The following is a 10,998-nucleotide window of genomic DNA, read 5'->3' on the forward strand; positions in this document are numbered from 1 at the left end:
CTGAACAGTTTATTGGATTAATGTTTTAAATTCTAACTAGTTTAACTATAGATCATGGATGCTTAAAATATGTATTTTAATATAATATGTGCCATAAAGACTTTGAGCTCTTAATAATTTGAGATGATAGATTGATCTGAAATATTTTATCTTTGCAAGTTAATAATGCGTACTCAGTCCCTCTAGTTTTAAAAAAAAAAAAACAAGGACTAGAATTAGTATTTTTAAATGGAAGGAAAATGCCCTCTAGTGGTAAATATTAATAAGCTTTATTTTTAAAGCATTAAACTCAATGCCTTGTTTAAGGCATAGTTAAGTGTCTACCACGAGCTAAGCCCAGGGTACAATTATGAATAAAGTAGAAAGATTACAAAACCTCTTCTAATGTGCATTCTAGTAAGAGAGACAAATTTTTAAAAAGAAAATAATTAAAAGAATTGTGTATTTAGTGAACATGATAAAGGGAACAAACAGGATTTTGAGATAGCGAACAGTTAAGGGGAAACTTGCTTTATTGTCAAATACTACTTATTCCTTCATTTCTAGGAAGCTTCAATCTTCTCATTTATATTTTGTGGAATAAGGATGGTTGTCTTTGTTGTTTTTGCTTTATTTTAAAAATTTGAGGCTTGTGAGTGTATGAAACTAGAATCTCAAATCTGAAAAAGAACTCAAAGCTAAATTAGTTGTCTAGAGACATCCTGAAATACTAATTCATGTACACAACATCTAAAATGTTATGTAGCAATTTTGCAGATTTTGCAAAATAACAAAGAAGTAAGAGGAAACCCATTGTATTACCAGTAGAAGGGTTTCACAAATATATAATAATTCAGAGTCTTCGTCTCACTACAAGAGCATAATCTTACCAGTATAAAGAAATAAAAACTTATGGAAATCCTCATAATTGTATCAATTATATGAGCACTGAGCAAAAGAAAAACGAACTTCTTCAAGATCCTACAGGATCCCACTGACTTCATTATTGATGTTCCCTGGCCTCTTTCAAATTTTGTTCCAGGATTAGACCCAACGTGTTGCTCACAAATTGCTCCCTGACAATTCTGATCTCCCCAAACACATTTCCACAGTGATGTGGTCTATTAGATTCTGCATTTCTAACAAGTACCCTGCTGATGTCACACTGCTCCACAGAACGCACTTTAAGTGAAAGAAAGAGACCATCCCCCCCTATGGGTACTTAAATTTAAAAAACAAAAAACAAACAAAAAAACAACTGGGTAGGCAAGAATCAATATTCTCAAGATGTCAGTTCTTCAACTTGATCTATAGATTCAATACAATCCCAATCAAAATCCCAGAAAGTTATTTTATGGACATCGACAAACTGATTCTAAATTTTGTATGGAGAGGCAAAAAGCCCAGATAGCCAACATAATCTTAGAGAATGACAAAGTTGGAAGACTGATACTACCGTACCTACTTCAAGTTACTGTCATTAAAATTAAAAACTTCTGCTCTGTAAAAGACAATGTCAAGAGAATAAAATAGATAAACCACCTACTGGGAGAAAATATTTGCAAAAGATATATCTGATAAAGGACTGTTCTCCAGAGTATACAAGGAACACTTAAAACTCAACAATAAGAATACAAACAACCCAATTAAAACATAGACCAAAGACTTTAACAGACACCTCACCAAAGAAGATATACAGATAGCTAAATGTGTATTGAAAGATGCTCCACAACATATAACATCAGGAAAATGCACATAAAAACTACAGTAAGAAACCACTACACACCTATTAGAATGGCTAAAATCTGGAAAACTGACAACACCAAATGCTGACAAGGATGTGGAGCAACAGGAGCTCTCATTCATTGCTGTTGGGAATGCAAAATGGTACAGTCACTTTGGAAGACAGTTTAGTGGGGTCTTACAAAACTCAACATACTCTTACCATACAAACCAGCAATTGTGCTACTTGGAATTTACTTTAAGGAACTGAAAATTTATGTCTACACGAAAGCCTGTACTCAGGTGTTTATGGTAGCTTTATTTATAATTGCCAAAACTTGGAAACAGCCAAGATATCTTGCAGTAGCTGAATGAGTAAACTAAGATATAGTTAGACAATAGAATATTATTCAATGCTAAAGAGAAATGAGGTATCAAGCCCTGAAAATACACGGAAGAAGCTTAAATACTAATAGTAAGTGAAAGAAGCCAATCTGGAAAAGCTACATACTGTGTGATTCCGAATATATGACATTCTGGAAAAGGCAAAACTATTGAGACAGTAAAAAGAACAGTGGTTTCCAGGGGTTGGGGGGTGGAGAGGAGGGATGCAAAAGTGGAGTATACAGGATTTTTAGGGCAGTGAAACTATGCAATATGATACTGTGGATATATGAAATTACATATTTGTCCAAACCCATAGAATGTACAGCCCCAAGAGTGAATTCTCGTGTAAACTATGGACTTCAGGTGATAATGATGTATCAGCATAGGTACATCAATTGCAACAAATGTACCGCCTTGGTGGAGGATGTAAAAATGGGGGAGGCTATGTGTGTTTTGGGTCAGGGATATATGGGAAATATATACCTACCTTTCTCTCAATATTGCTGTTAAACTAAAACTGATGTAGAAAATTAAAATCTTAAGAAAACTAATAAGAACGAAACACTCTGTTTTAGGATGTCTTTAGGCTAGATTTAGATTGAATCCTACCAGCTTGGTATTCTTTCATCAAGGTTAAGGTAGCAAGACCTAATTGTGTGTCTTCTCACAAATGTAATCTCAATGCTCAGCTGGGTGCCTGATCCAGGACTGTTAGCTGTTAATAAATAAGTAAATGACTGATGAATCCATGAAAATGCATGGGGGAAGGAGTTTCTTGTAACATCAAAAGAGTAATTGATATTCTTTTTATTTTTGGAACATATTTTGTCCAACATCATGCACATTTCTTCATAAATGTTGCTCTTTTCCCATCTGCTCTGAATGAGAACATCATTTTTTTTAATGATTTGCAAAGGATGCTAGGCAACTCCAAATTTTCTAGTTTATAAAACATTCAGTAAAGCACAGAATTCTGGTGTTAGCTCAGGTAAATAAATAATTCGCAACACACATTCTTACAGCTGAAGATAAAAGAAAGTGTGAAGTACAAGGCCTGGCAAAGTTAACATGAGTGCAGAAACATTGGAATAGAATGCATATGGACATCACATTTTTTAAATCCATTTTTTCCCCTTAGAATTTAGGGACTCATATTCAGGAACTAAGTACTCTAACTGGACTCTGGCTAACAGAGCTTAGGGAAGAGACCATTTTGTCAATGATCACGAAGAAAATTATTTAACATACACACCCACTGAAATATCGTGTCCAGTCACCCAGTATCTTTCCTTTGTTAATGCAGAGGAACAGGAAATGATCCTAAGGTTTCTCAAAGAAAATTATGAAAAACTTATTATAAGTAGATTTTAGGTGGCAGCTTGAACCAACCACTAATGGAAAACCTGACTCCTGTTATTATGAATTTTGTGAGAAACAATGGTTTTAAACAAGTTTGAGAGCCTAAAGCATCAGTATCTCCAAACTATAGGTCAGAAACCTAAACAATAAGTGGATAAAGATCAAGGAAATGAAATCTTGATGCATTTCCTCACACAACTACTTGTTAAGAAATTAGAATTTATTAAACTTACTCTATTTTTTTTTATAAATTCATTTAGTATTTTTTTTAAATTAATTAATTTATTTATTTATGGCTGTGTTGGGTCTTCGTTTCTGTGCGAGGGCTTTCTCTAGTTGCAGCAAGCGGGGTCCACTCTTCATCGCGGTGCGCGGGCCTCTCACTATCGCGGCCTCTCTTGTTGCGGAGCACAGGCTCCAGACGCGCAGGGTCAGTAATTGTGGCTCACGGGCCCAGTTGCTCCGCGGCATGTGGGATCTTCCCAGACCAGGGCTCGAACCCGTGTCCCCTGCATTGGCAGGCAGACTCTCAACCACTGCACCACCAGGTAAATTAAAATACATGCTTGAGTTTATTATCCTTTCCCCTCATGCCCAGAACTGGGAAGGACAATTTAACATTGAGAATGATGCCCTCCGTAACATGATAATCTGTGTACTTAGTTACAAATGAACACTCTCTATCACTCTCTCTCTTGCTTGTCACTCTGTTACATAATTTTTTTTGTTGTTCCACTAGAACAGTGGTTTCCAAAGTGTTTACTGCGAACTCCTGGGGAACCCCGAGCCCCTTTCAGGGGAACCACAAGATCAAAATAATAATAATAACAACAACGTGTTATTTGCCTTTCACTCTAGTTAGTACATAAGTGTATAGTGGATTATTTCAGAGGCAGATAGGAGAATCCAGCCATTTTCTACTGTCAGACATTTTAGAAATGTGATAAAGTGTAAAACAACACAAATGTTACACAATCTGCCAAACCTGAATAAGTTTGGATGTGGATTCATTACTAGACCCTCTGTGAAGGAACAGTCTTGCTGACACCTTGAAGTTGCCCTGTGAAACCCAGTACAAAGAAGCAGCTGAGCTATACAGTGCCTGGACTTCCAACCCACTGAAATTGAGAGATAATATATGGATGTTATTTTAAGCCACAAACTTTTGGTAATTTGTTGCAGTGACAATAGGAAACTTTTGGTAATTTGTTGCAGTGACTAGGGAAATAACTAGTCCCATATTTTTATATATAAAGAATATATATTCAAGAAATATTTACAGAAGAATAGTAGTGAGACATTTGGAAGGTAAAGAAAGCATATGCTCTTTGGTAAAATATGTGCAGTTATATAGATTGGTATTTTATAAATATATTTTTTGGCATAGGAAACGTAAAGAAGATGCTCTTTGTTCATGGCAGGTTAAAGTAGGTTTTAATCTCATTCATGTTAAAGGGTGCTATGAGGAATGTGTCTATTGAGTTAATAATAAATGTTCTGATCTGTGTCTCAGTAATATTGCTGAGCAGATTATATAAAACTGACTTTAAAAAGCTAACATTTATTCTGTAATCCTTGATTTAAAAGGTTTCTCTCATATTGTCATATCACACAGAGGTAATGGCATCATGAAAAGCAGAAAAGGATTGCTGCTTATACTAATAAATTAGAAAAAATGTTACTTTATAAACAAAAGCAAGTTCCCTATAAGAACTAAATATTGAATTTAGAAGCAAAAAGTAAAACAAACAAACAGAAAATACGCAGAGCAATTTAAAAGATTATTTTGTATTTTAATGAAGAGGAAAACTACTTGGAGTCAATCTTATGCCAAAGCTAAATACAAAAATAGAACTATCATATATAGTAAAGTCCTGTTTACTCACAATAGAATCCTTTAAGGTAATATAATACAGGCATTGAACACCATCTACAGTACAGATTCATTGGAGTCCTGAAGCTTGTACACTTTGGGGATCATCTTTTTAAAAAAATCAAAAAATTATACATATAAAATTAAGAAAATGAATATTTAGAATCAGAAAGAAATCACAACAAATAAATTAGTTTTTAAAGCTGCAATAATACAAACATTATAAAATCCAGTAAACTTCTGTTTTATTAATTGACTGTCAGACACACTTTTTTTTAAATTTTAAGAGTTTGAGAAAAAATTGATTTGAACCAGGCAGCACCAAACCAGAGGTGGTTAAACGTGTTTCACCAGAGGAGCCAAGGGAAATCTTAGAAAGAGAAAGTGGAAGCAAAGAAAGGAAATTATTGACTGGCTAGAGTACAAAGCCTAGATGGCTGTTTGTGATTGGTTTTCCTTAGTGTTTTGATGTTGTAACCTTGAGGCATTTACACGCTTAGATTTTGGTTTGCTTACACAAGCCATCATGGAATTAGAGCCACCTCAGTCTGGTGGCCTCCTTGTTTAGCTAATTTAACAATTCCCCCTGTTTGCTCATCCTTTCATACATGAGAGATTGACCAACAATTTGGTATCAACCCTACTCTCAGTCACCATCATAGTTAAGCTATTCCTGTCTCATTGTGAAACTCTCAGGTTATGAGGTCAGATCTGGAGGAATTATTTTTGCTGTTTATCTTTTGGTTCATCTTGTTTCTGTTTCTCTAAGAACAGTGAGACCATCTGAGATAATGTTGATGGCTGTGAAGAGGCACTTAAGACCTTTGAGCAAGCATAGCACAACAGGGAGACTCCAATGATGACTATTAGAAGGATAACACCAAGAGCTTGAAGTATACTCTGTAGCCAGGGCCCCCATGAACCAAACCAGTCAGTGTCAAATAAGTCAAAGCATGTACCTGAAGGGGGATTAAACTGTTTTAGCCAAGTACCTTGTTTGTTAACTTCTTGTACTTGCTACAATACCAGAGGTTTTGAGCCAGGTACAGCAAAAGTTATTCTCTACGGCAGAGACTCCTTCTTGGTCAGCCAATAAGTAATCTAAAGCAATCCTATTGTCTAAATCCACCTTAACAAGAAAGTCTAGAAAGTTTTGTTGTGCAGGTTTTAATTGTCTGACACGTTTAATAACACTTTTTTCTTACATTTTTGGTTGAATACATTTTGATTACCTCTTAATTGAACAATAATTTCTAATAGGATTTACTATAGAGATAATAGAAAATATACTTCTGTTGGGACTATTTCAGCCTCACAACTTGTTATCACTTAATATGTAAGTTTTTAGGATTGTTGTCAAATTGGGGGAAAAAAAAAACTATCAAGTTTCTTCGCACGTAAGCCGTAATATTGCAGGAGTCTATCCTCGTTATAGTAGTGTATTATAGGTTTTATATTATTTTCATCAAAGGTATTTTCAAATGTGTCCATATGATTCATTTCTCTTCAATAACTTGATCATCATATAATCAAGGAGCCTATTCATTACTTACACTCTTCCTCTTACATTACTGCTTTTACTGTTGATCTAAAAATTTTTGTTATAATTCACTTCTAAATATCAGAATGACTTCTATTGATGTTGTGCACCCCTATCATTTTGTTTTATATTTCATTTTTATCTGAATTTTCTCTCAGGTTTTAATAAATACATTTTAAAGTGACAAAAGAAGGTACACTTCAAATATATCCAAGTCAAGAATCTGTAAGTTCTCTCTTGTTTAATTAAGCATTCCAAACCATCTTTCCAAATTGCAATTAAAATAGCACACTTAAGCTTTATCAACCTTTAAATACATTTTTTGCATATCGTTTATGTTCTGGTTTCACTCTCAAATCTTCAAAAATACATTTACAACTTTATAATAAGGAGCAGACTTTCTCTTTAGAGAAAAATCCAAGTTGTCAAATGTGTTTAAGATAAACCGAAGAGAAAACTTGTAATTGTGGAAAAATACCAAAGCAATATTTCTGGTACTATGGCAATAGCTTTTTTCTTTAATGACATCAAGGTTAGGAGCTGCTCATGGCACATATTCTGTGTATTTAGTGATGTTTTATGGAATGCTTGCGGCTCTTAAAAGTAACATTGTCATATAACAGACTATGAATATTATTCATAGGTAGGTTACAATCATGCTACTTTTCTGGTGATCTAATGGTCAAAAAAATCATGCAGAGGGTTTTCCCTTGTAGCAGTAGGACACAATAATTATCAATGATTAGGATTTATTACATGATGCAGAATCTACAGCTATGAGTAATAATTGGTTTCTGGTTTATTTATTTGGACCAGTATTATATACACTCTCATAATTTCTACTAATCTTAAGAATTTTTTAGATTAGTTACTTTTTTTCACTTTAATGCTTTCCAAGTGCTCATACAAAAATGAACCATATTCAACTCTAATTCAATACTCCATATAAAGTTTTCATTTTTTGTAGAACATCAATTTTCATCTTGACCACTGAAGGCAAACATATTTTGCCTCAAAATGTATAACTGAAACTCTTTCTTCAGTATTTCAAAAAAAATGAAGATTTCTGTTTCTGCATGTAAGGAGCTTGGAAGTCACCACTTTATCCTAACAAGTCAAAAGCTGAGCAGACTAAAAAATCACCAACTCTACATGGATCCAGAAGAAAGAGCAGGACACAGGGCAAACTGCTGCCTCCAAGATTGAAGAGACAGGCAAATACAGGGAGTCTCAGCTCATCACTAGATCAGAGGCTTGGGAGTCTCTGCAACAGAAACTGCAACAGAAACCAGTGCCAGGGTATGAAAACCTGAACTCTAACTGATGAATTGCTGAAGGCTCATGTAGACAAGTCTGAGAGTTAAAAATTCTGCGGGACCTAGTCATAAGGGGCCACCACAATATTGTGAGATTTATCTCCAGGTAAATCTTACTGTATGGCCCAGCAATCCTGTTTCTTGGTATTTACCCAAAGGCGTTGAAAACTATATTGATACAAAAACCCACTCATGAATGTTTTTAATTGCCAAAACTTTGAAGCAACCAAGTTATCTTTCAGTAGGTGATGGATAAATCAACTGTGGTACATCCAGACAAAGGCTAAAAATAAGTGAGCTCTCAAGCCATGAAAAAGACATGGAGGAATGTTAAATGCATGTTACGAGGTGAGAGAAGCCAATTTGAAAAGGCTACATACTGTGTGGTTCCAACTTTATGACATTCTGGAAAAGGCGAAACTATGGAGACATTATAGCTAGTGTTTATAACTACCTTCTTCCACTATTTATTCTGTATTCTTTTTACCCCAAGCAAACACCTAAGCTGGTTGTGTTTTTTTGCCTAGGGTGGTGACCCAAACCTTTGTTCCTGGAGGGTCTGGGCTATTAGCAGTCCTTCATGAATTGGATAGTTGTAGCTGTCCATTGACTCTAATGACAGGGTGTGGTAGTGCTAAGAAACACCTAAGGGGTCTCCTGTATTTCAGACCTACTCTTTCTTATCTCCACTGTGGAGCAGCAGTCCAGTTTTCCCCCTTGGCAATCAGGATCAGTATCCTCACCAAGTACACTAACTGCCTTCTTCGCCTGTAGACTCAAGAGGCAGGAGGAGCCAAAAGTGACTGGGAGACAGTCTTAAATTCCAGTTCAGTGGAATCATTTTTGAATCTCCTGATAGAAGCATACTTCCTTTTGACACTAAGACCTCTAGACCAGCAGAACATAAGGTTTCAGGAATAGGAAAAAGAAATTTTGCTAATGGACCACCAGCTTTAATAGTGAGTGGTGTCACTCCCTTCCACCCTTTGATTCCTGGCTGTGAGAATCAAACAGCACCATTACTGGTAGCTGATTTAGAACATATACAGCCTTCTGGAGAACACTGACCCAGTCCTGAAAGATATTGCCACCTAGCTGGCACCGTAATTGAATCTTCAAAAGGCTATTCCACTATTCTGTTAAGTCAGCTGCTTCAGGATGATGGGGAACATGGTAAGCCCGATGGATTCCACGAACATAGGATCTACTGTTGCACTTAATTTGCAGTGACGTGAGTTCCTTGATCAGAAGCAATGCTGTGTGGAATACTATACGGTGGATAAGACATTTCGTAAATCCACGGATGGTAGTTTTGGAAGAAGCATTTCATGCAAAGAAGGCAAATCCATATCCACAGAAGTGTGGCTTCCAGTGAGAACAAAATGCTATCCTTTCCATGATGATTAGCAGTCCAATGTTATCAATCTGTCACGAGGTAGCAGTCCAATGATCCTGAGGAACAGTGCCATACTGGGGCCAGTGTTGATCTCTGTTTTTGGCAGACTGGGCACTTTGCAGTGGCAGTAGCCAGATTGGCCTTGGTGAGTAGAAGTCCATGCTGTTGAGCCCATGTATAACCTCTCTCCTTGCCACCATCACTACTTTGTTCATGAGCCCATCGGGGAATGACAGGAGTGGCTCAGGAAGGAAGCTGATTAATATCCACAAACTGGGTCATCATATCCACTTCATTATTAAAATCCTCCTTACATGGGACTCAAATATCTTCATATTTTCTGTCCATTCAGAAAGGCCTGTCCACAGACCTTTCCCTCAGACTTCCTTATCACTAATTTTCCAGTCGTACTACTCTCAAGTCCCTTACCATTCAGCCAACCCCCTGGCCACAGCCATGACTTGGTATACACTCTCACATCTGGCCATTTCTCCTTCTAAACAAACTGAGCAAGCAAGTGCAGTGCTTAAAGTTCTGCTCACTGCATGGATTTCCCTTTACCATTGCCCTTCGGGGATGTCCCAGACAAGAACTGTAGTGCTACAGATGTACACTTTTGGGTGATGTCTACATTATCTCCCAGAACAAGATGTAAACCAAGACTGAGGTTTCTCTTCCTCAGTCTAGTGATCATAGGGCACTCCCCATGATGACATAGATGCAGACTGGGAGAGAAAAAGTAATATAGCAGGAGCGGAAACCATGGGCATCTGGGCCACTTTCTTATGTAACTAAGTTGTGTTCTCACAACCCAGTCTTACATATAACACTTCCATTTGATGATGGAGTGCCACTGCTGTGCACACCCACCTTTATAGCTTGGGGAGTCAGGCATGGCCCGTTAATCATGGGAAGCTCAGGTCACATGGTAGCTTGATCTCTTCTAAGGCCTAATAGCAAGCCAAAAGTAGCTTCCGAAAGAAGAGTAGTTATCCACAATAAGGGCAGGGCATTGCTCCAAAATCGTCAGGGTCTTTGGTGTGGCCCCGATAGGGCCCTGTTAAAGGTTCCAAACAGCATCCCTGCCTCTGACACTTCAGGAGCCACTGGATCTGGCCCAAATGACAGAACAGCTTGCGCAACAGCCTGGACTTGTTACAGAGCTTCTCTCATATTGGGCTCTACTCAAAACTAGCAGCTTTTGTGTTCCTCAGTAAATGGGTCAGAGTCGCACACGTAAACGAGGAATATGTTGCCTCCAAATGCAGAGGCCCACTGGACATTATGCCTCTTTTTTGGTTGCAGGAGGAGCCAGATGCAGCAATTTATTCTTTAACTCAGAAGGGATATCTTGACATGCCTCATACCACTGGACCCCTGGAAATCTCACTGAAGTAGAGGCCACTAATTTTTTGTTTAATTTATT

This window comes from Balaenoptera acutorostrata, chromosome 7, assembly GCF_949987535.1.
Source record: "Balaenoptera acutorostrata chromosome 7, mBalAcu1.1, whole genome shotgun sequence".
Lineage (NCBI taxonomy): Eukaryota > Metazoa > Chordata > Mammalia > Artiodactyla > Balaenopteridae > Balaenoptera > Balaenoptera acutorostrata.